This window comes from Triturus cristatus, chromosome 9, assembly GCF_964204655.1.
Source record: "Triturus cristatus chromosome 9, aTriCri1.1, whole genome shotgun sequence".
NCBI classification, from domain to species: domain Eukaryota; kingdom Metazoa; phylum Chordata; class Amphibia; order Caudata; family Salamandridae; genus Triturus; species Triturus cristatus.
In genome coordinates this window covers 518905307-518932745 of record NC_140592.1, presented here as the reverse complement: position 1 = coordinate 518932745, position 27439 = coordinate 518905307, and the positions used below count along the sequence as shown (strand labels likewise).

At 46.2% G+C, this 27439-nt stretch overlaps 1 protein-coding gene across 3 annotated transcripts in view; it reads left to right on the top strand.

Annotated features, from left to right (window-relative positions):
* The window catches only part of LOC146798226 (uncharacterized), a 1134427-nt gene that overhangs the window by 667892 nt on the left and 439096 nt on the right, over window positions 1-27439 (top strand). Inside the window, exons 1-2 of one of the 3 annotated variants that reach the window (XR_014968642.1) lie at window positions 638-735; window positions 19745-19842. The exons of the other annotated variants lie outside the window; for them this stretch is intronic. The gene's annotated coding sequence lies outside the window, so the exon portion shown is untranslated. Of the gene's footprint in view, window positions 1-637; window positions 736-19744; window positions 19843-27439 lie in introns of those variants that run through there. 3 annotated transcript variants of the gene reach the window in all.

Below are 27439 nucleotides of genomic sequence, written 5' to 3'. Positions count from 1 at the left end.
CCCCTCCCAGCATAGAGCGCAGTGTGTGTTTAGATGGAGGCATGGAACAGGGTGGGGAAGGGCAGGGGACAGAGAGGGCAGTGAGTGTTTATAGGCTGGGCAGTGTGTGAGTAGAAGTGGAAAGGAGCAAAGAGGGCAGTGCATGAGCAGAGGGGACGTGTGTGCACAGAGTGGGCAATCGCAGAGGTTTGCCAATGAAATTAGAGGTGTGGAATTTGATCAGATTGAATGCATATTACAAGATATGTTTGCCCACTCCCTTCCACCTGGAGTTCTCTTGATTTATATTCAAAATTGAGCTTGTTGTCAAAGGCCCCACCAATATTCTGCTGTAATGCGGCTCCCTCCTATGATGGACGACGTCCATGTGCGGCCTCTGCCTGGCTCCCCGTAGACGCTTTTGACGAGAACAGAAGCTCTGACCCCGCCTCCAACATTCCCCAAAAGGCCAAGCTGTCAGAAAATACACTGTGCAGGTCCGAAGCGCGGCCAAAGCACGCAGCAGCTTTGCACCCGGAAACCGGCTTACGGCTCTGTCTTTAGTTCACGTCAGCGTGAGTAAACCATGCGTGAAAAAAACAGAATCACGGCTGAAACCGTTATCTTGTGAGTGTTTTACGGCCGGACAATGGGCTAGAGGATACAGCGTAAAGTCAGCGCTGGCTGTGACGTCCAGCGAGGCTTCCCTCAACCATTTAGGAAATGGAGAGCACTTCTGGACTTTCCCAAAAGAGGGTCAGTGCACCTTACATGAAGTGTTTGCTGGTCTAGAGGATTGGTGTCTGGTGTTTGAAGGAATACTGAGTGCTAAGGCAGGAGCAAAACCCATGCAGGACCTGCCCTGGTCTTTTAAGAAAGCATGGTTGGTGGCGGCCGGTATTGTATTGTTAATAGCGTTTAATTAGGGCTTCCTACCCCTGACGAGGCGTCGGAGCGCTTTTTCGGCGAGTAGCACACTACTCCGGAACCCATAAAGAATTAGTGGTGAATTAGTATAGCGAAATGTGAAATTGATTTGAGTGGTCGACATGTCAGTCAGTTATTTGGATTGAAAAGTAGTGAATCAGGTCTCTATGCCACTCATACCTATCTTGGTAGTATGTGAAAGTGAGTTATAACGCATGAAAGTGGTACTGTTTCTCACAGTAGTCTGGTTAGGCAGATTACTATTCGATTCCAATGCAAGGGAAATTTCGAGAAAAGCACTACTTACAAGGATAAAGGTGGAAATATATAACTACGCTGAACACATGCAGTTGATGACTCACCGGAATCTATAGAGTTTTTTCCAGAGCGCTATGCCCTACATCCGTGACTGGATGAATTGTCATCAATTGAAGCTGAACTCAGATAAAACGGAGATTGTGATGATCAAACTGCGTAGTTTGAATCCCTCTATCCATCCATTGGAGATGGGTCACCCTTTCTATCACCAAAAAAAGCAGTTGGCCTTGGAATTCTAACAGAAACTATGCAATAGCAGTGTGGGCCATTAGATATTGTTGTCCTCGTTAAAAACCTGGCTCTTTAGATAGGCGTATGGTTAAGATTTGAGTCTCCATTGCCTCTGTGTTTTCAGTGCCATGAAACGTTTTTGGTGTACGTGCGCTTTATAAATATGCTGTAATATAACATAACATTGTAGAAATTAGCTGTCCCAGAGACCTGGCATAATCTGTAGTGGAACATTGAGTTTACCAGTGCTTGTTGTTTCATTCATCATAGTCGTTAGCACATCTCTAAATGTAACTGTCATTCATGATGGATACAATTTTGTAATTGCACAAAGGCACATTGCATTGTATTTACATTGATACATCGCTGGGAAAGTATGCGTCTTTTGAATGAACTCTATGGGTAGTGTTTTGGTGTAATACAGAAGGACCAGATTTCTGCTGTTCTTGTGATTTGTTGCTGCACATAGGCACAAGGCTGAATGGATGGGAAAGGGTAGGATGCTTATGCATTAAAGCCTATAAATGGGCAGCTAAGTGCCATATAAATCCATTGTGGCCTAGAATTAAGAGTTTTCATGTTTTGTAAGTATTGCCGCGAAAGCAATGAGTCTGTGCATGCACAGCTGTTTAGGATATGTGTGAGAATATACACACCCATGCAGGTACCTAGGTTCCTACAGCGATTTGCCTCACACAGCTGAAACTATATTACATGTGGACTGCCACTTAGGGGGTGTATGTTTCCACTGACCACAGTAATGCCCTGAAGCTCCCACTGTAACGTCAGAGAAGCAAAATATGGGAATAGAAATTATACAGTTCTTTATAGTATATGCTATGGTGGTCTGGCCAAGAGAATACCACCAACTGTGTTATATCATCTTGGGTAGGCCCAAGAGTGTCAGAGGAGCGACTCATGTGAATGGGCATTACACGATCAGTTCGTATTATAGGCTTGTTCCCCTTTTTGATAATCATAACTTGCTTCAACATTTCGGAACAGTTTAGGTTTTATTACACAGGCTGTTGGTGGTTAATCCTTGAGAGGAAGAGAAGGATACAATTATATGCTCTGATGTGTCCATCTGGACTATGACTCCTCCTAGGTGTGACACAGATCGACCCACAGGGAATTGTTTTATATCCATTCTACCAATTGCTGGATAGCAGATCGCACCATATGCCAGAGGTAGTGTTCCTACAAATGATCTGGTGGGCCCATTCAGGTGTAAGACAGATCAACACATGGTAATGGGCACTATGCCATAATTCTTACTAAGTGTAATGTGTATTAGTTCATGAGTGACAGCAGTGCTTAATTTGTTGAACAATAAGTGGCAGGGGGTCCCGGGAGACAGAGCAGGTCTACATTCAAGCACAACGTGCCTCAACCTCCTACAACTCTAGGAACCAAGCGCTATGCATATCCCACCGGGTACTGTTGATGCCTGGGGATCATATTGATTAGGCTAGATCCAGGTACTATAACCATTAGACGCTACCATCGCGAGTAGAAAATCTACCACACAACTTAGGTGTAGATAGTTATTATTTAGGTCCTGAAGAATCGCGTGGATATTATTCCAGGAGCGAGAAACATGTTGACCCACACTTGGTAAAACAAGGAATTACACTACACGAGACATTACACTCAGGCTAGTGCCTTGTTTTTTGTTTTTACTTAGGTAAGGAGACCTCCAGAATAAATACTTGTTTACTTCGGCACTCCCAACCCTATTTTAATTCACTTCACTTCATCTACACGGTTCTGCCCCCACACCCGCACTTCACCATACGGCATTCGGATAAAAAGATCTCCGGCAAAGAGCCCCTACTACAGGGAGCCCGTCGGGTATTGCACTGCTGACCCGACGAGGAGCAGCCCGGATGATGAAGCATGACACCTGCAAGGGTGTGTGAGGGCATTACTATCCGATTTATGGATTTCCCATACTGACCCCAGTTCTTGGGGCACCTGGGACCCCTGTCTTCCTTGACTCTGCACTTTTTTGCTTGAGAGGAACGGCATAACTTTCTTATTGAAAAACAGTTGTTAGGGTGGCCTCGTCATCTTTTATGTATTCCAGGGGGATCATGCTCCAAGTAAAAAAGGGTACTCCATTTACGCTCCTTAATGCTGAATTGGACGGGCAGATTTCTGTTGATACAGTGCATTCTGGGATGGTCGAGGGTGGTGATGATTAATACATGCGGGCCGAATGTTGATGATCCAGCCTTCTATAGGGAAATTTGGAGGCGATTGGGTCTACTCCCCTCTGCCCTGGTTATTTGGGGTGGTGATTTCAATGTATACTTAGACCCGGGTATGGCTAGATCTGCTGCTTCAGATTGGCACAGGAAACAAGCGGCCCGTACAGTATAAGAGATTATGCATGCAAAAGGGCTGGTAGATGCATGGAGAATACGGCATCCGGATGTGAAAGAGGGCACATTTATCTCCTCTGTGCATGGTTCCTGGTCCCGATTGGACTATTGACTGTTATCTATGGAAGTGAGTGCCTGGGCGCTGAGAGTGGAGCACTTGGCTAGAACGCTATCTGATCATGCTCCGGACTTATTGGAACTGGCAGTTCTGACCTCCACAAGGCCTCCATTTCAGTGGCGATTACAGTCTGCATACTTGTTGGACCCAGTGTTCTGCACTACAATAGGGACAGCCATCAGCACTTTTTTCCAGGGTAATAAGGGGTCCGTAGAGAAGGCAGGATCACTTTGGGAAGCCTTTAAAGTGACGATCCGGGGTGAATGCATGGGAGTGCAGGCGGGCGTTTTGAGATCCTTGCGCAACAGGATGGCAGACATAGAGAGTAAGCTCCAAAATCTGGAAAGGCAATATGAGCTCCAACTGACGCCTGATGCTCTTGCACTAATGAAGGGGGTTAACTATAAAGCATTCAGAAACTGCAGAGCAAGAGGTGCACTTTATGTCTAGACGCTGGACGGCCAGAGCGTAGGGGGAGGGCGGCAGGGCAGGACGGACGCTTGCTACAAAACTGTCTGAACATAGAGAGCAGGGTCACATAGTTGAGATACTGGATATAGACTCGGAGCCAAGATACATGACGCAGGAAATACTATTAGTATTTACTGAGTATTATGGTGGCTTATACGCACACCAGACTGGGGCTACAGAACAGAGCGAGAGATAGCTGATTATCTGGAGGATGTGGCACAGGGATGGCTGTCATCAGGACAAAGGGAGTATTTGCTCCAATCTCTAACAGTAGACGATGTCAAAGAGGCCGTACAAAAACTGCAGAATGGTAAAGCTGCGGGCATAGATGGTCAGCCTGGTGAATTTTAAAAGAAGTATGCTGATCTGCTGGCCCGCAGCTTGTTGAAGTATATGTGAAAGCATATGAGAGTGGGGTCCTACGGCCCACATTGAGGGAGGCCTTAATAGTTATGCTACTAAAACCAGATAAAGATTCTAAGCATTGCGAATCATACCGGCCAATTTCTCTAATAAATATTGATATAAAAATACTTGCCAAAATCAGAGCATTGAGATTGTAGCCACTGGTGCCTGATCTGGTGCTGCCAGATCAGTCAGGCTTTGTTCAGTAGCGGTCTACGACACATAATCTGAGGACTTTGTTCGCAACACTACATCAGCCAGACCCTGAGAGGAGAGCTGTGGCGGTATTACTCGATGCTGCTAAGGCTTTCGACTCCATACAGTGGGGCTGTATGTTTGCTGTATTGTGACGCATGGGGCTCCCTCTTCCATTTGTGCAATGGATATATCTGCTATATGCCGCACCAACGGCAAGGATTAGGGTCAATACGTTTGTGTCGGATCCCATCAGAGTATGTAGCGGGACGAAGCAGGGATGTCCGTTGTCGCCCATGCTTTTTTCATCAGTGCTCGAACACCTGGCATGTAAAATCAGACAGCTGCCCAAACAGGCGGTGGTGGGGTTCCGGCTGCCGCCTCTAGCCATATCTCTATGTGGACGATATGCTGCTGTATGTGTGGGATTTTTGGTGGGTATTCAGGCCTTAATATAAATTGGGACAAGTCAATAAAACTACTGCTCACAATGTGTACGACGCTATGTGAATTTGAGTATCCGCTGAAGTGGGCCACGGAAGCTGTCAATTATCCCGTATTTGGGTGCATAGGGATCCAGAGGTGGTGGTGCAAATGAACTATGGGCAGGCGGTTACGACATTGACAGACCAGGTATCCCGATGGATGCATTTACCACTATCTCTTGCGGACCGCATCGCTGTTATAAAAATGACGATTCTACTCAGATTCTTGTATTTGTTCACGAACATTCAAATAGTGCTGACTAAAGCCTTTTTTAAGTCACTCCAGACATGTCTGTCGTTATTGGTCTGAGCGGGTAAGAACTTGCGATGTAGCTGGGAAACACTGGTCCAATCATTTGAGCGGGGTGGTTTTTGTGCGCCAGACATGCGTCTCTACAATCTATGTGCATAAGCACACTTCGCTCATTATTGGCACTTCCCGCAAAAAGTTTTGCCTCATTTGGATGTGGAGTCGGACGAAGTCCATCCAGTGCCCCTATCAGCGGCGATGCTCTACAAACGACCCCTTAATTCTAGGATGCATATTAATACAGTGAACTGCACTAATCATGCATGGAATGAGCTGCGGGTGAGAACAGGAAGGGATTATCTCTATGCGCCGGCATTGTTACTTGAAGCACACCCTGGCATATCTGTTTCCCAGCAGCAGGACCCATTGGACACTCTAGGAGGGCTGGAATGGCTATATTGGGTGATCTGTACCAGAGCAGGAACTGTATATCGCTGGCAGCCCTCACTGCAAATAAACAGTACACGAACATGCTGGGCCTTCCGTATGTTAGTTTGCGGGCTGCCATTTGAATGCTCTACCCGGACGAGCCGAAGCCTCTGAATGCACTTCAGGTGTGCTGGTTGTAGGAGAGTAGGATCTGCTTCTTATAGTTACCCCCACTTTTTGCTGATGTATCACTGTTTTCAACTTAGACTGACTGGGATCCTGCTGTCCAGGACCCCAGTCTAGCTGCTTTCTCCACTAAATTGATTGCATGTACTTTAGGTACACTCCAGATTGGATTCTGGGGTACCCTTAGCAGTCCCTAGTATGTGGTATACTATGTACCCAGGGCATAGGTACCACAGAGGCCTCCCAGGGGCTGCAGCATGTATTGTGCCACCCCTGAAAGACCATTCAAATTGACACCACAGGTCTGCTACTGCAGCCTGTGTAAGGTGGTGCATGCACTCCTTACTTAGATATAGGTTCACTATATCTATTCTAAATCACTGCACATATACATTTATCAATCACCCCTATGGCAGGCCTTATCAATCCTGAAGGCGGGGTGCTGGGTTTTATGTGAGAGGGTGCCCCTGCATGAGCAGAGCCACTCTGCAGCCTTCGGAACCTATTTTCCGGGGTTGTTTGTGATCCAGCCAACCATTTATATTTAAGTGCATTATAACCTTGCGGTAAATCTAACTTTAAAACGGCTGCTTAGAAACATGTCGTGTTTGGTGTTAAACACCTTGGAATCATACCTCTACACCAGTAACTGATGTGGGAGGTATGATTCCTTCCTTCTAGAACCACTACTGTGGGTCACCGGGCTACCCGGTACCAGCTTTCTCGACCTGGGCATCACAAAATGGATGCTGCCAGCCACAGACATGAGTCTGCCCTCCTGCTGCTGAGCCAAGCTCGAGCAGGGGAAGGCTTGACAGCAGGTTTCCTGTCACAGGGAGGTGTGACCACCTCCCAGACAGGATTTAGTGTATTGGGGCTGAGTAGGTGCACTCTGAGAGTGTTTGAAGTCTGCACTGGGGGCACATTTGTGGTCCCTGTGCATAGTCCAGTTCAAACTGGTTGCAGGAGCCATTTGCTCCTGCTCTGGCACGCAACTGGACAAAGGACATGGGTGTAGCCACCCCTCTGTCCTGACCCTCCCATAGGTGGGTCCCCAGAGTTTGTCCCACCCCTACCTTGGGTATAAAGTAGGAACCCTGACTACAGGACTTTAGATTTTACGTGAGCTAAAGTCTGCTACACAAACCAAGTACTTCGATGATCTACGCTTCGCTGGACAACTGAAGAATCTCTCTTGGAGTAAAGGAGTTACTCCCCTGCAGCAGCAGGCACCTTAACGCATCTGACCGGTTTGCATCTCCCGAGCTCCTGAGGACTCTGAAGATTTCTTCAACACAGGAGGTGAGTTCCCGAGGTCTCTGAGGTCGATCTGTTCTCTCAGCAAGTCTGAGACCAGTATCCCTCGTGGGAACCATGCAACCCGAACCCCTGTGCACCGTGTACTTTTGCAGCAGCATATGCTGTTTGGCAATCCCTGAGGCTGTGCTTTGGGCTATTTGTAGTCCTGACCCCAAGCAGTATTTCCACCGAAGATTTCTGGCCTACACTCCACGAGTGTTCCGTGGGCTGGTATTTAATGATTCAGCTCGAAGTCCCTTCGCGATCCCTGGTCCATTGGCCTGTGGGTCCCTGTGAAGGTAACTTTGACTTTCCTTGGGCTTTCCTGGTTGCTCCAGATGTTCCCTGACTCTCCATTGCTTTTTTAAAAAATATTTTTTTTGGGGATTTTTCAAAACCTTTATTGACACATTGCATGGTACATCAGAGTATTCATTACAGCATAACTTGGACTGTGGCATCGTCCACCTCTGGTGTCCTCTCTCGTACCCTAGTATCAAAGAATTAACCATCCCCCTTCCCGCCGTTACATAATGGTGATACAGCCACAGAAATCTCGTCCATGAATCCAAACAGGTATAGTACACAGTAGTATCCTCTAGTGCACTCCACCATCCAACCCGAAGTTGACAGTCATATATGCCCCGGAAGCCTCATTCCTCCCGGTTATGAACTATCCCCCTTCCACCCCACAGGGTATTCTAGCGCGTCTAACTCCAGCCTTTTGAGCCCCGTGCCACGCCCCAACATGGAGAGTACATCCGGACATCTATGCGACCCCTGGCTCGGGCGTCCATCTGTATTGCTCATTCACTGGCCTGAAGCCCCTGCCCACCTCCCTCTTCCAATGCGGTGCCTGTATGTCCAACCTCACGGCTCTCCTCTTGTGCCGACAGATACGTGGTTAAAGGACCCCCTATATCCCTCGGCCGCGATCTTAAAGGAAGAAGATCTGCATATCCAAGCAGTTGTTCCTGCCAGGTAACCATTGAGGTGATCCACTCCTTAAACTTAGGTGCCCTCCCTCTGCCCCATCTACTCGCCACCTGTCTCCTAGCTAATAACAGTCCCATAGCCAAGAATTTCTCATATTTAGTATTTACGGTTTGAATCAGTCCCAGCAGAGCAAGCATGGGGCATGGCTGTATCTGTACTCCAATCATACTTGAAAGACCAGCGAATGTAAATTCCCAAAACTCAGCCACCGCGGAGCAACTCCAAGCCAAATGTTCAAAGCCTGCTCCTGACATCCCACAGCGCACACAGCGATCATTCTCACGTAGCCCAAATCCATTCAATTTAGCTGGGGTGTAATACAACCGGTGTAAAAACTTGAAGTGTATAACGCGCAGCCTATTATTCCCAGTGATAGCCATTGTCTGTCTGCAGCTAAAGTCCCACTGTTCATCCGTCAACGGATTAGCCAATTCCGCATCCCACTCTCCCCGGGCCCGGCTGGGAGCAGACGGTACCGCCGCCTGCGCGTGTTAATACAGTAGCGATACTGCATGGCGGGGGGGAGAGGTCTGCAAAAAAGCATGCAGCGGAGCGAATATGACCGGTTCCGCGGGGAACTCTGGGGTCACCGCTTTAACATTTTGCCGGAGTCTGGCATACAAAAACGTGTCCAGTACAGTTGGTTCATGTGTGCCAAAAAACTGTTCTCTCGTGCGGACCTGCCCTGCCAAGTATAGGTCTCCCCAAGTACTGTATCGCTGGTTTTCTAACATCTTCCGACAGATACCCTCCTCCGTCACTCGGAGCAGGGGGTTCCTCGCCAACACCACCTTGGGCGAATACATCATGGGAGCCCCCAATTTGTGGGCTATCCGCTGCCAGGCTCGTATAGTACAGTCCACAGTAGATGGGTCTCGCGTCTGTTCTCTCCCCGCCGTAAAGAGATATCCGGACGGGGGCGTCGGGGACATATATCCATCCTCGACTGCCAAATGAGGCATAAAAGGCGGCGGGTGGAACCAATAAGTGGCAAACTGTGCTTGCGCACAATAATAATATAATTCAAAGTCAGGGACTCCAAATCCCCCCAGATGGTACGGTAACACAAGCGTGGCCATGTTCAATCGCGCCTTCTTCCCGCCCCATATAAGCCAAGTAAGTTGTGTTTTCAATGTATTAAAAAAGAACCTCCCTGGGTGATATGGGATATTAACGAATAAATATAATAGTTTTGGTAACACTATCATTTTAATCAACGAAATCCGTCCTGCCATAGACAGGGGGAGTCGTAGCCATTTGGTAATATCGTCAGTGATTTTGTCTATAGCTGTCCCATAATTTAGTCTCATTAGTACTTCCCTATCTCTGGAAATGTGCACACCCAAATATTTCAAGTCCTCCGATTCCCACACTAGGGGATAATCCATAGGGTATGGAACAGTATGATCCGTTAGGGGGAAGACAGCCGACTTTGACCAATTGATTTGCACTCCTGAGATAACGCCAAACTTGGTTATCTCCCGCAATATAGGGTTCCGATTGTTCTGGGGTCGGTGTACATATAATGTCATATCATCTGCGTATAAAGAAATGAGTAGTTGACGAGCAGGGTATATCAGTGCCTTGTCATTATGTCGTTGGCGAAGCTTCGCCGCCAGGGGCTCAATAGCCAGGTCGAATAGTATGGGAGATAGTGGGCACCCCTGCCGCGTACCCCTAGAGATAGCAAAAGGCAGAGACCTAGCCCCATTTAAAAGTACTGATGCAACCGGCCTGCCATAGAGCAACTTAATCCAGTTTAGGAAAGTGTACGGGAGCCCCATACGTTCCAACACTCCCAGCAAGTAGTCCCATTACAGGGAATCAAACGCCTTCGTGGCGTCAAGAAAAACAGCCACTGCCGAACTATTAGGATCTATGTCTTGCAGTACTGCGGCTAACGTCCGTAAGTTGTGCGACGTTGCCCGGTTTGGGACGAATCCTGCTTGATCGGGAAGGACCAGTCGTTGCATCAATAGGCCTAACCTAGTTACCAATACTTTAGCCAATACTTTAGTGTCGCAATTTAATAGGGACAAGCGCCGGTAGGAGTCACAAGAGATGGGAGATTTCCCTGGTTTCAACAGGGAGGTTATCAGGGCCTCGCGCATGGTTGCAGGCAAACCACCCTCCTCCAATGCCGTGTAGAATACATCCTTCAGAATGGGAGCTAGTATGTGGGCATATGTTTTATAAAACTCTATAGGCAGTCCATCAGATCCTGGTGCTCTACCGGATCTCATCTGCATGATTGCTTCCGTGATTTCATCTAGCTCTAGTTCTAGGTTCAAGAACTTTTGCTGATTTTCCCTCAGCCAAGCCAGAGCAGTATCATCTAGGTACTCAGGCAGGTTAAGTGGATCGCCGCGCTGAGAAGTGTACAGCCCCCTATAAAACTCACGGAAGGTGGCCATCTGGTCCGGAAGATTTCGATGCGTCCGACCCTGCCCATCTTGTATCTCCGTGATGTAGTTGGAGAACCGGGGGGGGGCGTACTGCATTGGCTAGAGCTTTACCCGGCCTGTCCCTCTCTCCATAACGCCTGGCCACATGGGATTTCCCTCTAAATTTAAGTTCCCTGTCCGCCAGTACCTCAAATTCCGTCAATTTGGCGCGAATGGTAGCCCCAACCTCTCCTCCTCCCGCATCCCCACCAGCTTCCCGTTCCAGCGCTTTCAACTCACCCTCCAGCCGAGAAAGGTCTCTGCGCAGGTCCTTGAGAATACCCCCACCCTTAGACAAGCACCATCCCCTCACCGTTACCTTGAAGGCCTCCCATACTACAGTCATGCTAGAGACCGACTTGACATTGCGTTAAAAAAAATCACGAATATCTTGTTCCAGCTCCGTTTTAAATACAGTATCCTGCAAGTGCCGAGGATTAAGGCGCCAACTACTATACGGGGAGTGCTGCAGAGGAATCTGCAGCGTCACTAATACTGGAGAGTGGTCAGAATATGTTCTAGCCAAGTGAGTCGCATCTCGCAGCCAATGCGCCATCCCAGCTGACAGGAGCAAATAATCCAGTCGGGCCCAAGAGGAGTGGACCGCTGAAAAGTGTGTGCCCTCTCGTTGCTCAGGATGTGTGTGCCGCCAGGAGTCTAACAATCGACCATCTCCGATGATTTCAGTCAATATTTTGTGTGTTTGCGTGAAATGCGATGGATTAACTCGGGACCTATCTAATCGTGGCTGCAACGTCGTGTTGAAATCCCCACCCAAGATGACATATGTGCTGTCTATCTCCTGTACTCTATTCCATAATCTGAACAGGGTACGGGGATCATCTATATTGGGGCCATAATAGTTAGCAATCATCACTCCATGCGAATATAGTGTCCCCCAAAGTATGCAGTACCTGCCTCCATCATCCATCTCTATACCCCCAGGGACAAAGGGCACCCCTCTCTTAACCAGTATAGCCACCCCACGGGAGTAGCTAGAGTAACTCGCAAAGCACCGATGCGCAGCCCATTGTGAGGTAAATAAAGGGTTACCACCGGGGCCAAGATGGGTCTCCTGCAACATTGCTATCTCAATATGATGCCGATTTAAATACCCCAGCACCTGTCTTTTTTTCCTAGGGTTGTTCAGGCCTCGCACATTCCATGTTACAATCTTCAGGCTACAAAAATCATGCTTGTTAGCTGCCATAGTGCGCTCCTGAGGAACCTGTAGCTGTTGCTGCTTTCAAAATGGCGTCACCCACAGTAACCAAGTATCTAATACACACCCCCCCTTTCAACAACTCCCACATCGGCAACCCCAACACGCCGAGTACAGAATCCCTCCCCACCCCAACAGACATCAAGTTCCCACTTTGCCCGCCCCACAACTTCAGGTTTTCGGGGGATGCCCACATAGGGAACGCGTGGGCCCACGACCACCCTCCTCCCGCTCTACTTTCACCCGCTCACCGCTCCACCGTTAAGTAGGCAGTTGTTGCGGGACGGCAGGGAGGCGCCAAGCAGGACTACATGCCTGAGATTGGCAAAACGAGGAAAAGTTAATACATCACCAGCTATGCGTCCATCAATGACAGTTTATTGCCCAGTAGTGTTCCAGATGGGTTCCAGGCCCGAAGGAAGCTCTAGTCTGGGTCCGACAGCGGGGAGTTCGTTCCGGAGCGCCCTCGGGCCCCCGGGCCCTCAGTGGTCACCTGCCGAGTACGCTTGAGATACTCCTCCACTTGTTGCGGGTTCTGGAAAAAATGTTGCGTGCCTTTATGCGTGATCCGTAATCTTGCCGGGTATAGCATAGCGTATGTAATGTCCTGCTCCTGGAGTTTCGTTTTGACTGCAGAGAACTTATGCCTGGCATCTTGAACCGATTGAGTGAAGTCAGGGTAGAACGCCAGCGTTGTATTTTCATATGGTACTTGCTTTTTCTCTCTGGCGAGGCGGAGGACCGCATCCCTGTCCCGATAGTTCAAAAAACGGGCTATTACCGGCCGCAGCGGAGCCCCCGGAGGAGGTCAGGTCCCCAAAGATCTATGCGCCCTTTCCACTGTAAGGTGCGCCGAGAAGGACTCCCTGCCAAATAATTCCACCACTAGTCGTTCAACTAAATTCTCCATACGGCCCACATTCGTGGACTCCGCCAGGCCAAGAATCCGGACGTTGTTCCTTCGGGAACGAGCCTCCAAGTCCTCATTTTTGTCCGCAATTATCTTCAATAGTTTGTCCATTTGCATCATGTGTCCCCGACTGGACGCAGCCCCATCCTCTAGAGTCGAGACTCTGGTCTCAGCTTCCGTGATCCGCTCCTCGTGTTGATCTAGCTTATGCACCACTGCTTCCATTCGCTTATTCATTGTGTCAAGTTTGGTGCCTATGGACGCAAGACTGTGTTTCATGCCCAGCAGAAGGGCTTTCCAGTCTTCTTCCGGTGGGTCCGAGGCGCCCTGCTCAACCTGCTCCTGTGAGGCCGCTCTAGGCACCTTGCGCGTTTCAAATGGCAGCTTGGCTTGTTTCGCGTCCGTGCGCCCCATCTTGCGAGCCTCAAGATCCACACACGCTGGGGGTCTCAGGGGGCAATCCCGCCACGGCACCGCTGCAAATCCGGGTATGTGTCTGTGTGCTGCCAACCGACACTACGTGTTCCTCCACTCGCGGAGAGCAGCAGCGGACCAGTCCCTAACCACCGGCGACTCTGGTAAGTATAGCGCACCTCCGCCTGTATCTCCTACGCCAATGTCTCTCAAATCATAGCCGCCAGCACAGAGCAATCTCTCTCTCAGCAGTCGCCCTGCGCACTCACCCACCGTTTGCCAGGAAGAGGATCTGGGTGCTGTGGGTCCACAAGATGGCCGTCTGTCCACTCCGCTGATCGCCCCACGCTCGGTGTCCTCACCCCGTTCGGGCCATCAAGTCAGGCACACCCCCGGCACTTCTGTGACAGCCCCACCGGGATCGCAGGCACCGCGAACCAGTTCACCTGAGTCACGATCTCATCGCAATGTGGGCAGCCGGCACTCAAAATGGCCGCCACTATTTTCGTCCCCATCAGCACAGCAGAAGCGGCTCCACCCGCACCCCACGAGGGGCAGGGACACCGCGGTGGCTCACCAGGCTAAAGTCGGGGGGGCCCGCTTAACTCTCCGGTCATCTGCGTCCCCAGCCGCGGTGATGTCCCCCAGCGCGGCGCTAGGCGGCCGCCTCCAGCCTCGTACCCTCAGGGTCTTCGCGCCACGATATCCAGCGCCAGCTGCTCCGGTAAGCCGCAGCGGAGGCACCCGCTCTTCTCACTCGGTCCTCGTTAGACCCCCACAGGGTAGCCAGTCACGTTACGCCGTAGGTCTCTCAGACCAGGTAGTGCACCAATGCAGGGGCGCCCTCAACACAGCGCCGGATCCACCAACTCCAGCCTTCCGCCTCTCAGCTCCGGGGCGCGGCGCGAGAGGCCGGCCAAGATCACGATGGTGCCCCCCGTCGGAACGGGAACCATTCAGCAGGCAAATCTGGTACCGTTCGGCTCAGCAACACTTCCGCCAGACAATGGACCCCTCGTTCACCAGTTTCTCCGGCTCAGGATCGGGATAAAGTATGTTAGCCTGCTCGGCTAGGCAGGAGCCTCACAGACGCGCAGCCATATCGGTCGTGCGCCCGACTCTCCATTGCTTGGACAGTCCCCAGGACCTTGCTGGTCTTCACCATAGCTTGTTTCCTCTGCCCGCATGGGTTGCAGTTGCCAAGTCTTGTTGGTGTTCGATCCAGACACTGACCCCCCAGCACTCGACATCCTTCGTGGGACAGCTCACCTCTGGGCTTTGGTCGTCATCGATATCTCCTGGCCCCCGTGGTTGTAGAGTCAAGCATCCTATCTTCTCACCTGAAGCACCCGACATCGGTGGGCATTCGTCTACTGAGCCCCTGGTCACCCTGAAGTGACCCAGACTCTGTCCCCTCTGCTTTCAGGTTCTTCTCACCTCGAATCCAGGCTTGAATTCCACCGGACACTTATCATCTTCCCGGCAGCAGCACTTATTTTCATCAAGCCATTAAAAACGACAAAGGTTTCCGACACCACTTGACCCCTATGCACCTGGCTCCTCTGGGATAGGTAACACGTGTATCTTGGTACTCTCAAGGGTGCTGGCCATCGAACCTTCCATGTTCCAAAGGGTTTGCTTAAAGTCATCTCCGAAGTGACCTTAAACTCTAAAATTCCAACCGTGACTTTCCCATAGAGTTGTACGGAGCTCGTGCCTGTGTTCACACACTGCAACCGTCCTCCGTGGGTTTTGTGTGTCACTAATTTGGGTGGTTCCTTGGGGTCCCAGCGATTCTACGTGCTCTAGGCACTGTGTCTAGTTAAGTCGTGGTTGTTATACCACTTTCTTAGTATATGGTTCGGTCTCCCCCTGGAACCTGCTGTGTATTGTGCTATTTACTGTCATTCTAGTGATTTAATATTGTGTGCTTTGTGCTCTAATCTCATAAAGAGGTTAGTAGATAGTGTTTAGTAATAAACACATATATTTTATATATCTCTTGTGTGGTTCTCCTTTCATTTGGTCATTCAGGAGGTTCTGATCTGGTAAAACAAGCTGCTTTACATTCCTTCGAGACTTAGCCTGAAGGCTGCTCTCCATAGCTACCACTGGGATAGCTCTAATTAAAGGTTGTCTTTAACCTAATCATCAATAAGGGTCGTTTGGGCTGGTGCAAGGTGCCCACTATAATTAGTGGACAGCATAAAACAGGCGAACTTCTCACACTAGTCACGGAGGAAAAGAAAGGCCTAATAACCAGGCTGTATAATGCCTCCCTTGTTGAAAACCCAATGGCTACGTCTGGTGTTTTTGAAGACTAAAATGCCTTGTGGGATGTGCAGATGTCATGGGAAGACTGGGTTAAGTGCTGTGCATTGACTGGGCGCCTCTCGTGAATTGCAACTTGTGGATAATACATTTTAAGTATTTACAGCAGATGTATTATACTCCAGTCCGCTTGCATCGATACAGGCTGCGGGACGACTGCTGCTGTGTGTGTTGTGGGATGGAGAATGCTGATTTCTTGGAGCTGTAAGAATGTGGCATTATACTGGGGTAATGTGGCGCAAATCATCTCGCAGGTGACTATGGAAAAGGTAGCATGCACGCCGCAGGTATGTTTATTGGGACTGTTAAAGGCAATTTAACCGAGCTATCTTAAACTGGTGGCTATTGCATTATTATTGGCCAAAAGGCTAGTGGCCAAAAACTGGAGTGGGAAGAGGGTGCCAACAACGACGGTGTGGCTCAAGGACCTTGTACACTGTAAAGATCATCTGGACATTTATGCTGAGGAGCTTCCGATTGCATCTAGACCGAAAAATATTTGGAGCCCTTTAACAACTTACCTTCTGGGGAACCCTGATGTATGTTCTTGGATAAGCTGTGGATTGGGTCTGCAAGTGCTATCTGGGGAATGATAGGATTTGATAGAATAGATAAAGGTGCTGTTGCCACCAGGGGATAATTACGAGATGCACATTGTATTGATTGTACTGAATGATATGAACAAATATGCACTGTAAGTTGTTAATCGAGTTGTATTGTTGAGGAATGGGAATACATTGAGTAAGCATGTATGATTCTGAATGTACTGACAACCTGAATAATAATAAAAATCTTGTTAAAAACAGTCAGTCAAGTGCTGGTGATAAGAATTAGGAGCCGGTGCTGATCACCGTCAAACATTGTAACAAATTAAGCACTCAATGTAAGATGAGCATTTGAAGTATGATTGGTAGCAAGTAGTTCAACCTGAGTCAGAATGGTCTGCAGGCACCTATGTTGGACCTGGGATTCAAGGCAGTACTTTAGATTACAGTTCATTACAATTCTCACTTAGGATGGGGAAACTCAGAATACCTTTTTATTTCCCATAAGGTTTAAATCGATTAAAAAGTGTAGTAATAGGGGTATATATAATCACTCTTCATGGTAGCACCATTGTTCCGTACGTATGTGTATACCATAAAAACAGTTTTAATTTAGGTGGTCTGCAAGAAGGTTTATACCAGCAGGTTTACATGAGCTACAATTTTAATTTTATTGGTCTGCTTTTAGATAAAGATAACACAGTAACTCTTAGTAGTATAATTGATTTTACTTCAGGCAAGATTTAAAAAGAATAAATTATGTAGTAACAGTAGTAGTGTCCCTGTGTGAACCTCTGCTCTCCCGGGAGTTGAATTGTTGAAGTTCCAAATAAAGATAACAGCAACCTTCCCTAGAAGCCACCTACCACCTCCCTAATACCAGGGATAAGTAACAGGGTAATGCTCAATTAGGTACCAGCAAAAAAGAAAGGAATCCTCTGAAAAACAAAAAAAGTGGAAGACGGCACCCAGAGAGCCAGTAAGTTAATATATATGTTTTGTAAACCCCCCTTCCCCCTCTTCCCCTGCCCCATTGCTTTTTCCCGGTAGCAACTGCCACTGCAAGGCAGGCAAAACAATCAAGCAACAACAGCAAAAAAAAAACCAAAGCGCAATAGCCACAGCCTGTTCTATTCTGAAATATTAATTGGCCTTGGGAGCTCAAACCGTCTAACTAAGGAAGTTTCTAGCCTGGCCATTCCCAGCAGCAGGGGCACAGGACGCATGCCACCACGCTTGGCCTCAACAGCCACAGTCATTTGGCTAGGTGTGCACTATACAAATACCATAAATATACATATATCTACATACATACAAAGGAAACAATAGGGGCAAGGGCAGTGGGCCTTGGATATGACTGAGATAGGTTCACGAAATGCTGTAACACACTCAAGTCAATGGTAATTTGACTTATATAATGCTGTCCTAATGATACTTCCTGTGCATATAAGAGGTCTAATTCCATGTTAGCATGGGACTGCTCAAGGTTTTTGTATAGATAGTATGGACTTAGGCTGCCATGGAGTTCTCCCACCAGACTTTTGGTGAAAGAGCCTAGTGTTTCTTAAACAGCGTACAAAAAGAACTTGATCATCTGACTTTGTAACATCCTTTACGCCATCTTCCAAGCATGCCTAAACTCCACTTCCTGCCCCCCTCCCCAATGCCCTGGTAACTGCTCCTTCTGCGTCGTGCTCTCTGGTGCCTTCTCTTGCGCTAACATGGACATATAGATGGGACATGACTGAGGCTAGAATCACAAAGATGAGCCTTGGACATGACAAATAGCAGATTAGAGTGTCACAATGCCCCAGCTATAATAGGCAGGACAAACCAGGAAAACGAGAAAGAGAAGAGCAAACATAGGAATGATGAAAGGCAGGACTCCCAAGTACAATTCAAAGCATCATACCTCTTCCATTGGAACAAAACATAAATATGTCATGGCATCCACCCGTGTCTGAGACTTCATACTGCAGATTTCCATCAACATTGATGGAGCAGGAGGGTATTGAGATCTGTTGGGATACGGACTCTTTAAAGATTTTTTTTTTTTTTTAAATTTTTCAAAAACCTTTATTGATCAAATCAAATAGAAAGGTTACATATGTATTAAATCAAAGTACCACGTACAAAAAACACAATGAGGGCTACAGTGTGAATTATTAGCACAGAACACCAGAAGGCAGTAGCATGGCAGGTATTTCTTGGCCTCGACTGGACGATGCTGGCAATTGACAGGGGGCTCAAAAACTTTAGAAGAGAAGACGGGACCAGCCGAAAAGGAGAAGGGGCAGGAAAAAAGGCAGATTACTCACCGTCATCGGTGGCAGCCACGGACGGTGAGCCGGGCTCTTTAAAGAACCTTTAACTTTGGAATGTGAAAAACATGTATTTTCCATAAAGAAGGAAGCTGCATACGTACCACTATCTCCTAAGACAATTTCAGAATTGTGAAAGGCCCAAATAAGTGAGGTGCCAGTATTTTATGCCCTTTCTTCATGTGTAGAAATTTCAACGAGGGCCATAATTATCCCCCACCAAATAAGAAGGAGAAGGACATGTCTTTCATCTCAAGCACGTGTCCTGGGAGTAAGCAGATTCTTATTTAATAAAACTCAAGTTTGCTCAAGAATTGATAGGAACTCAGACCCCCCAGGAACATTAGCAATAACAGGAATGTTCATAGGAAGTTGGTTCATAGGAAATATGGTTTCCTGCATATGTGTGGAAACCATATGCAGGAAATAATGGTGAAATCCTGTGGCAGAATAAACTGTATTGCTATATGCAAATTAAACCAAATGTAACAACAGAGAACAGTTATTCTCAGAAGTGTTAGAAAAGCAGGTTAGATACTGCTCCAGTGTTTGATTAATACGTGCTAACTGTCCATTGCTTTGCTGATGGAAGCCGGAAGGCAGACCTTGTGATAGCTCTAGACCTTTAAATGCTTATTCCAGAAAAAGGAAATAAACTTAGGACCTCTATCTGATATGATCTTCTTGTATTCCTGAACTGATGCAGTCTTTGTTAAGTATGTGTAATGAGCTCTCTTGCTAAAGAAATCTATAGTTACACTGATAAGTGAAAAAACACTTTATAACAGCAAATTGACAATTTGCCTTAATAGTTTCCATGGGGCCATCACCAACTTCCAGTGGTTTTAAAAGACCTGCTCAATTTTGTTTTGGTTTCTTAGATTGTGCCCATACAACTCAGGTAGTCAAAAATGGCGTCACATCTGCTCTTATTCAAGACCACCAAACAATTATGTTAATCTACAGTGACCAGCGGCAGGTAAGTCATGATAGGAACGCATGACTTGACAGAGAGGGTCTCCATAATCTGTCCATAATCTCTGATGCCCAAATAGAAAATCATCCTTGATAGATAATGTTGTTCCATTTTTTTGTATCACTTTGGGTAGAACATATTTTGTTTCGAGAGACACTTCCTCAATCTATTAAAAAAAGAGGAAATCACCAAAGCAAACGAAGACTTAGGATTCATAGGTTGAGGGCCTTTTTAATTGAAGTTCAATTTAGGAAATCTTTCTTTAAAGGTCATCTGTGAGGATGTTATATGTACCAGGAATGTAGTTAAAATAATAGTGGAAATGGGAAACAAATAAGCCCAACGTGCCTGATGACTATTTCAACACTGCATTTCTTATAAAACATTAAATGTTTAGATCGTCTCGTATGCATCCTACATCATGCGGAACACATAGTAACAGATTAATGCTGTCTTTGCAGAAGAACGGCACCTATAGCTCTTTCTTCTGCCTGCACCTCCACTATACAAGGATAAAATGTAAAAGGATATTGCAATATGGGAGCTGTGACAAATGCTTCCTTTATGTTTGTAAAAGCCTGATTGGCTAAAACATCCCACTAAAAAAACGTGTATTTCTTGAGTAGTTGAGTAATGGTAAAAGTATATGAAGAAAAGTTATTTGTGAACTTCCTATAGAAATTTGAAAACCCTAAAACATTAGGTTACTCGAATGGTGTGAGGAGCAGGCCGCTCAATGACTGCCTCAACTTTTTGGGTTCAGTACCTTCTATCAGAGAGGATGTACCCAAAGCATTCAACAGTGTTAGCTTCAGAAACGCACTTCTCAGGTTTTATTCAAGAGATTAAAATCTTATAGTCAAGAAAGCACTAGCCAAACATGTCTGTCATGCAAAACATATACCGCAATGTGTGGTCTAGATGACCAATAACTGCCTCATTTAGCATTTCTGACAACAAAGCATCCATAGATTTCTGGAAAATGTTAAAAATGGATGGTGCGTTCCCGAACCCAAAGTGCATAATTCTATATTAGTAGTGCACAAAATGTGAGGGAAACACTGTCTTCCACTCATCTTCCTTTCTTGATTCTGAGGTGGTGGCACGATGCTCTAAGTTTGAGTTTTGTGACTATCTTAGCAGAGCGAAGAGGCTCCAAAATAACACTTTATCATGAGTAAGTGATATTGTAGGAAGGTGGAATCTGACTAATGGTTGCCCCCAACTTTTTGCCTGGTATTTGAGTGGTTTTTGACTAGTCTGGCTGGGATCCTGTAATCCAGGACCCCAGCCTATCTGCGTTCTCCCTGATATTGTAACTTTGCCACAGCTTCATAAAGAGACTGTGGGATCCTGTCTAGAATAAATACATATATTTTATATAAATACCTGTGTGGGCTACTCTTTCATTTTGTCATTCAAGAGGTTATCTGTGGTAAAACAATAAGCTTAACACTCCTTCAAGACTTAGCCTGAAGGCTGCTCTCCACAGCTACCACTAGGATAGCTTTCTTTAAAGGTTGTCTTAAACCTATCATCAATAAGAGTCGAATTTGACTGGTGCAAGGTGTCCCTATAACTAGGAGACAGCATATGCCAGGCCAACTTCTCACAGATATCAATTGTTTACATTCACTTAGTTTAGATATCTGTGATCAATACAGGGCCTCATTTCAGTGGTGTTATTCTTGAGAATGAAAACTAAAGGTGTCCCTGACGGGGAAGGGGAATTGATAATTAACCTGTTCTTCATCTTTTCTTCTAACTGTTCCCAGATGGCTTTCTTCTCAGGCTCTGATAAGGAAAACAGCCTACCAAAAGGAACAACACCATCAAGTGCCAAATGAATGTGCCCGTCATACTCTCTGGAAGTAGACTGCGTTCTTACAGTTTTGCAACCACATCAAAATAATTAATTATTGGGGATTACATACAAAGATCTTAATAGGAGTAGACCGTAAGAAGACTTTCACTTAGGTGGTGATAGGTAATCTGAATTTCAGTATTGGACTGGTTTCATAGAATTTTCATGGCAAAAGTCAGCAGCCATAATATTTGATCGTATAGACCCATTGAAATAAGGGCTATGGTGTGAAACAATGGAACCACCAAAAGTAATGGTTTGCAAGGATATGCAGTTAAATCAAAGATACAAACTCCTTATGATACCCAATAAGCAATTGCAATGGAAACGTATGTTCAGTTACAGGGCCAGAGCTTAAGAGAGCTCCATCAATTGAAGGTCCAATATCAGCCTGTTATGTTTGAATGTTCAGTAGCCCAGGTTTTGCCGATAAAAAGACCTTTGGCCCCTTAATCAATCATAGCTTCTAAGATAACAGTAGGTCATTGAGACCATAAAAACCTCTCTGTTAATGTTGAGAGAAAAAAAGGTGTCCCTGCTACCTACAGACCACCATTCTAAAAGAGATTTCGAAATGTAACCCGTATGCTCTTTCCTGACTATATGTGAGTGTTCTCATTTCCCTGAGATGTAACTGTGCAATAAGGACATGATATGACCATATGTCTCTTTTTACCACGATAAATAAAAGTCCAAGTGATCTCCATCTTTGCCTTTCTTTTTTAGAGATGGGACATCAAACAACCCCCTTAAGCATGTGTTCCTCATCTCCTACTTGACAAGTAGTGATATTGGATTGAGGTGTATGAGAAAAGACCACTCACATAACATGTCCTTTTCTTTTCCCTGCCATCTTCTCATTCAGTCAGTGGTCTATCTGTAAGTGCAGATCAATCAATGAAGTTGGATTATCCAATCTAGCAAGTTTGTCTTTAATTTCATCCATGGGTCCTCTTCAGATTAGGGTGAATTTAATCCTTTCAGGCAAGCAACCTCTAATGTGAGTTGCCATAATTTGTTATAATAAAAAGGCAAGTCCAATGTGCATTGATGGAAGTCTAGAGGACTTACCCAGACATATACCTATGATCTGGCTTGCCAAACATAGCCTTGGATGCCTGAAGACAGGGTAACTACAAAGCATTCCATTGTGTTTTTTTGGTATTGATTTTAGTAGTCGGACACATTCAAGTAAACCAAATGCGACACCTAGACGATACACTGGCAATATTTTTCCTGTGTTCTTTACATAATCGTATACAACCAGTATAGCACAGTCCCAATAGTCCAGTTCTCGATATTCAAGCCATGGACCCCAAACCTTCTCAAATTTCTTCGGGCAGCCCCATGCCCTATACAACATACACTCTGCATTCATACACCGGTAAAGGCCCTTTTTCCATTGTGTCACCAAATTGACCTCCCTGCTCCCAATCATCTCACAATGTCCCGCCGTGCCACGGCCAGTGCCACAATGCAGAAGTAGTCTGGTGATTGTCATGTCATCTTGCAGCCCGCAGATAGATATCTGCTCACCCCCGCCCAGAAGATTTGTATCTCAGGGCATGCCCACAGTGTGTTCACCAGAATGCTGCTTTGACCACAGTTTTGCAAGTATTTGCCATCCCCCGCTCTGCATATTGCCCTCTTACCGAAACCCCACCCCCAAAAGCATTGCATTGTTGTTGGTAACAAATGGTGTTGCCCATGCAAGGGCATTACCATTCAAATTGCTTACCATACAGGCAATCTTTGACCTTTTCGTATGAAACCGATGTAGTCAGAATATAAATTATATGGTATAGATTGCCAAGAATGATTTTACTTTCTTTAGTTCTTCATCAAATGTACTGCACCGAGGAGCTACATTCAACAAAGTGCTTCATTTTAATTAGACGGAGTCCGTACTCTTTGACTTAGTGTTTGGGAAGAAGTTGCTAGCTCTTGTATCTCAGCCAGTGTATTTTGTTGAGTGTTTATGAGTGAGCTTCACTTCCTATCATTGTGGGACCCTCTGGTTGCAGTGGCAGCTCCTCCGCAATGGCGGCGGAGCATTGCCTCACTGCCTGGTGCAGAGCCAGCAAAATAAAAGTAAAACAATGGACTAGCATAATTTTATTTTTTATTTGCCAGCTCTAAACCAGCTTTTGCATTGAGGGGAGGGGCATGGGAGGGGAGAGGAGGAGTGCTTGTGCGCACCCAAATACGCATATGTGTTTGGCCGGCTGTCTCAGTCCGAGCAAAACGCACATGGGCACTTAGGGGCTGGAGAAACCCAACAGACTCCATGACCTGAACGGAGCGTCATCCATGCCCGCTCAGGCCAATCCCCATGCTGCTCGCAGCACGGGGATTAGATGGGAGTCTGTCCCAGTGGCTGCTGGGGCCAGGAAAAAGCCAGGAGGAGCGACGTGGGATTTTGCCGGCTGTGCCCTGTACGTTTTTTTTATTATTATAATTAACATTTCCCCATCCCCCCTGCTGCCCCCAACCCCCATGCGCTCCTCCCCGCCACCCTTTGCTAGTGGCGGCTACCACTGTCTGGTTGCCCGGGATTAGAACTATCTGAGTTCCGAATGAAGATAAGGGAGGCCTTTAGATGCCACATTTCAACCTCTCAGCTACCCGCGATAACAGGGTAGCACAAAGTTAGTGCCAGAAAAATTAAAGAATCACCCAGATCACCAAAAAAGAAGTGGACAGGAAGAGGAAAAAGATAAAATCAGAAAAAAACCATTTCCAGTTAGACTGGACATAGTAAAGGAAAGGATGGCTCTTCCCATTAGCCACGGTTCAACCTGCACCTTATAATACAAGTGAAAGATGTCAGGTGTCAGTTTGGAGGAAAAAAACATCCTGTGGTAAAAAACCTTTTTGGAAATCTGATAGTGCTTGATTGAAGATGGAAATGTATGTTGCAGTAGATAAACCTGGCATCAATCTCCATCTAACATCAATAAAAGAGCAGAACCAGGCCAGAGTCACAATAGGAGTCCAAATGGAATCCAGTTGTGAGAGCAAGCATTATGGACAGAATCAAATGGGTGATAAGTGTGTCGAAAAAAAGAGAACTAATGCATCATCTAGGGATTGCCTCCTTTATATGCTACCACTTGTTTTTGCCTCGTTTGTGTGTGTCAAATAGAAACGACATCAGAGAAAGGTTTCTGCTTAATTTTCGAATGAGAACCTCTAATAGTGCCCTCTGGACAACCCACCATCTTAGGAGGGGCAGTCCATGGGCTTGACCCCGTCTCTTTCCTCAGAACAATGGCATTAGTTAAACATGAAGAAGGCCACCTTTGAGATCCTTTGACCACTAGTGGATTTTGCTGCTCTACCATAGCCCATTCTGATTAATGCTTCCACCTGATCGCAGAACACCCCTCTGAAAGACTGTGATACATAACCATCAGCCCGGTCCGGGCTACAATGACGGTCAGCTACATGCTGGGAGAGGTGACCAGCAACACACCTTCTCAGTACACAGTGTCTTGAGGACTTGGGATGCCCCCGCGACGAGCTGTTCTGCGCCATGCTCACTGCTGCCTAAGCTCCTGCTGACATTGAGATGTAGATGCAACATGATTGCGGCCAACGTAGAAAGGACAAGCTTTCAGACCTAAAACATAGTCGTGCCTCATGACAAGCACAAATGATTACATCTTGTGACAGCGTCCTTGTTTGGTAAACAACCTTTACAACGCAACTATTACAACGCACTACACTTACAACGACATTTTTACAACGCAACATCCACTACAACGCATTCCATTACATCGCATGACACTACAACGCATGTTTAAAAACTACCTTTACAATGCATTCCATTACATCGCATACTACCTTTACAACGCATACCATTACAACGCAATCCAACACTTACCCTACTGTTGCACCCCCTGGAGTTAGAATAGTAATTTTTACCCCTATACTATCCAATACTTACCTTAAATGCAATTTAATATTATGCGTTGTAATGGTATGCGTTGTAAAGGTAGTATGCGATGTAATGGGATGCGTTGTAAAGGTAGTTTTTAAACATGCGTTGTAGTGTCATGCTATGTAATGGAATGCGTTGTAGTGGATGTTGCGTTGTAAAAAATGCGTTGTAAGTGCATGCGTTGTAAAAGTGTGCGTTGTAACGACATACATCCTCCTTGTTTATATCAACATGTTTGAAATAAACTTTGGCTTCAGGTGTGCAACCAGCTGTTTATACAAATGTGTCTTCCTTACAGGTGTGTTTTTGATGGTTCGTCTTGTCACAAAATAGGTTGGTAGCTCAGTTGCTTGTAAACAGCATGTGATCCCCACCAAGTGATTCTTCTTAACGGCAGGCAGGTTCCACTCTGATGATATGCTGGTGCGTAGTGTTCTCTACTGCGAATATCTTTGACATTTGCTTTGGCCAAGCTTGTTCTTTGTTGGCAAGGGCTGGGTCACACCTAAAAGTCACTAAGGGCTTCATGAGATAGAGTAGCTATAATGTAGGTCATGCTGATACCACTTGTATAGCACAGTTGAGGTCATGGTTTCTTCTTTCTGTTCTTCTGTGGTGGTTGGGTTTTATTTATTATTTTGATAATAGCAGGTCTTGACAGCCTTCCTGAATTGCAGGTGTTTTTCATGATTCTTATCTTCATGAAAGAGAGTTTCAGAGTTTACCAACTTGTTTACAGATGGCTACCCCACCATTTCGTTCCTTCTTATCAGGAGAGCTCATCAGCTACGGTGCCACAGGAGTATTGTCTTCTGTGAATATTTTACGAAGTTCTGCATGGGTTTTAAATGCTGGGCATTTGCTATTTGGCCATATGTGTGATGAAGGTTGAGAGTCTGTTTCTGGAGTCGGTGACATGTGGTCTCCTATATATACGTCTATTAGTTGCCTTGCTGGTGTGTTCTGGATTCTTTGTAGATGCTACAGTAATAAAATTGAGATCCAGGTAAAGGCTATTTGTATAGTCAAAACATAATGTCACAAGGGAGGTGGTCACTTGGAGCTTCTGCAGGAATTTTTCATGGGAAGAATTGGAATTTCGTCTTAAGGTACACATGATGTCAAAGGTACTTCTTGTGGACTTAGGAGCCATGGACAGGATGGATTCCATGATAATTTCCAGGTTTCCCACACGCTCTTTGGCTTTGCTCCTTTTCTGGTGCCATATTTGTCCAGAATGGTAGTTCTTCCAATGCCTGCATGTCATGGTCTTTGTTCTTAATGTGTAAGGTGATTATTGAGCATCCATTGATCAACAGCTTGGAGACATTGGTCCCATAAGTCTCTAAGTTTGGAATCGTATTGCTGATATGAAGTTCTAGCATCTTAGCCTTGGCCACAGAACGATCTGCTTTGGAGTTCCAGAATTCTTGATGGTTGGAAAATGTTCTGTTGTGCAGTCTGTGGTATAGCATTCTGGGAGGATCTCACTGGGCTGTTATGTGGCGCTCTTGCCTATGGAGATCCAGGTTGGGTAGTGTATCCTGCTTGCTTTCTCGATGGAGGATTTCTAGATGCTGTTGAGTGTCTGCTGGTGAGCTTTGTTGAGCATGCTTCTAGATTTCTTCCATTGTTTTTGGACTTTCTCATTTATGATTGTATCTTCTTCAGTCCATCATTCATCAATAAGGGTGTGTGGATGTTTTGAGCAGGATATTTGTCAAATGCTTTGGAAAACCAGTTGAATAGCTTTTTGACTCATTTTATATGGTCACATTTTTTTTTTGGGTGGG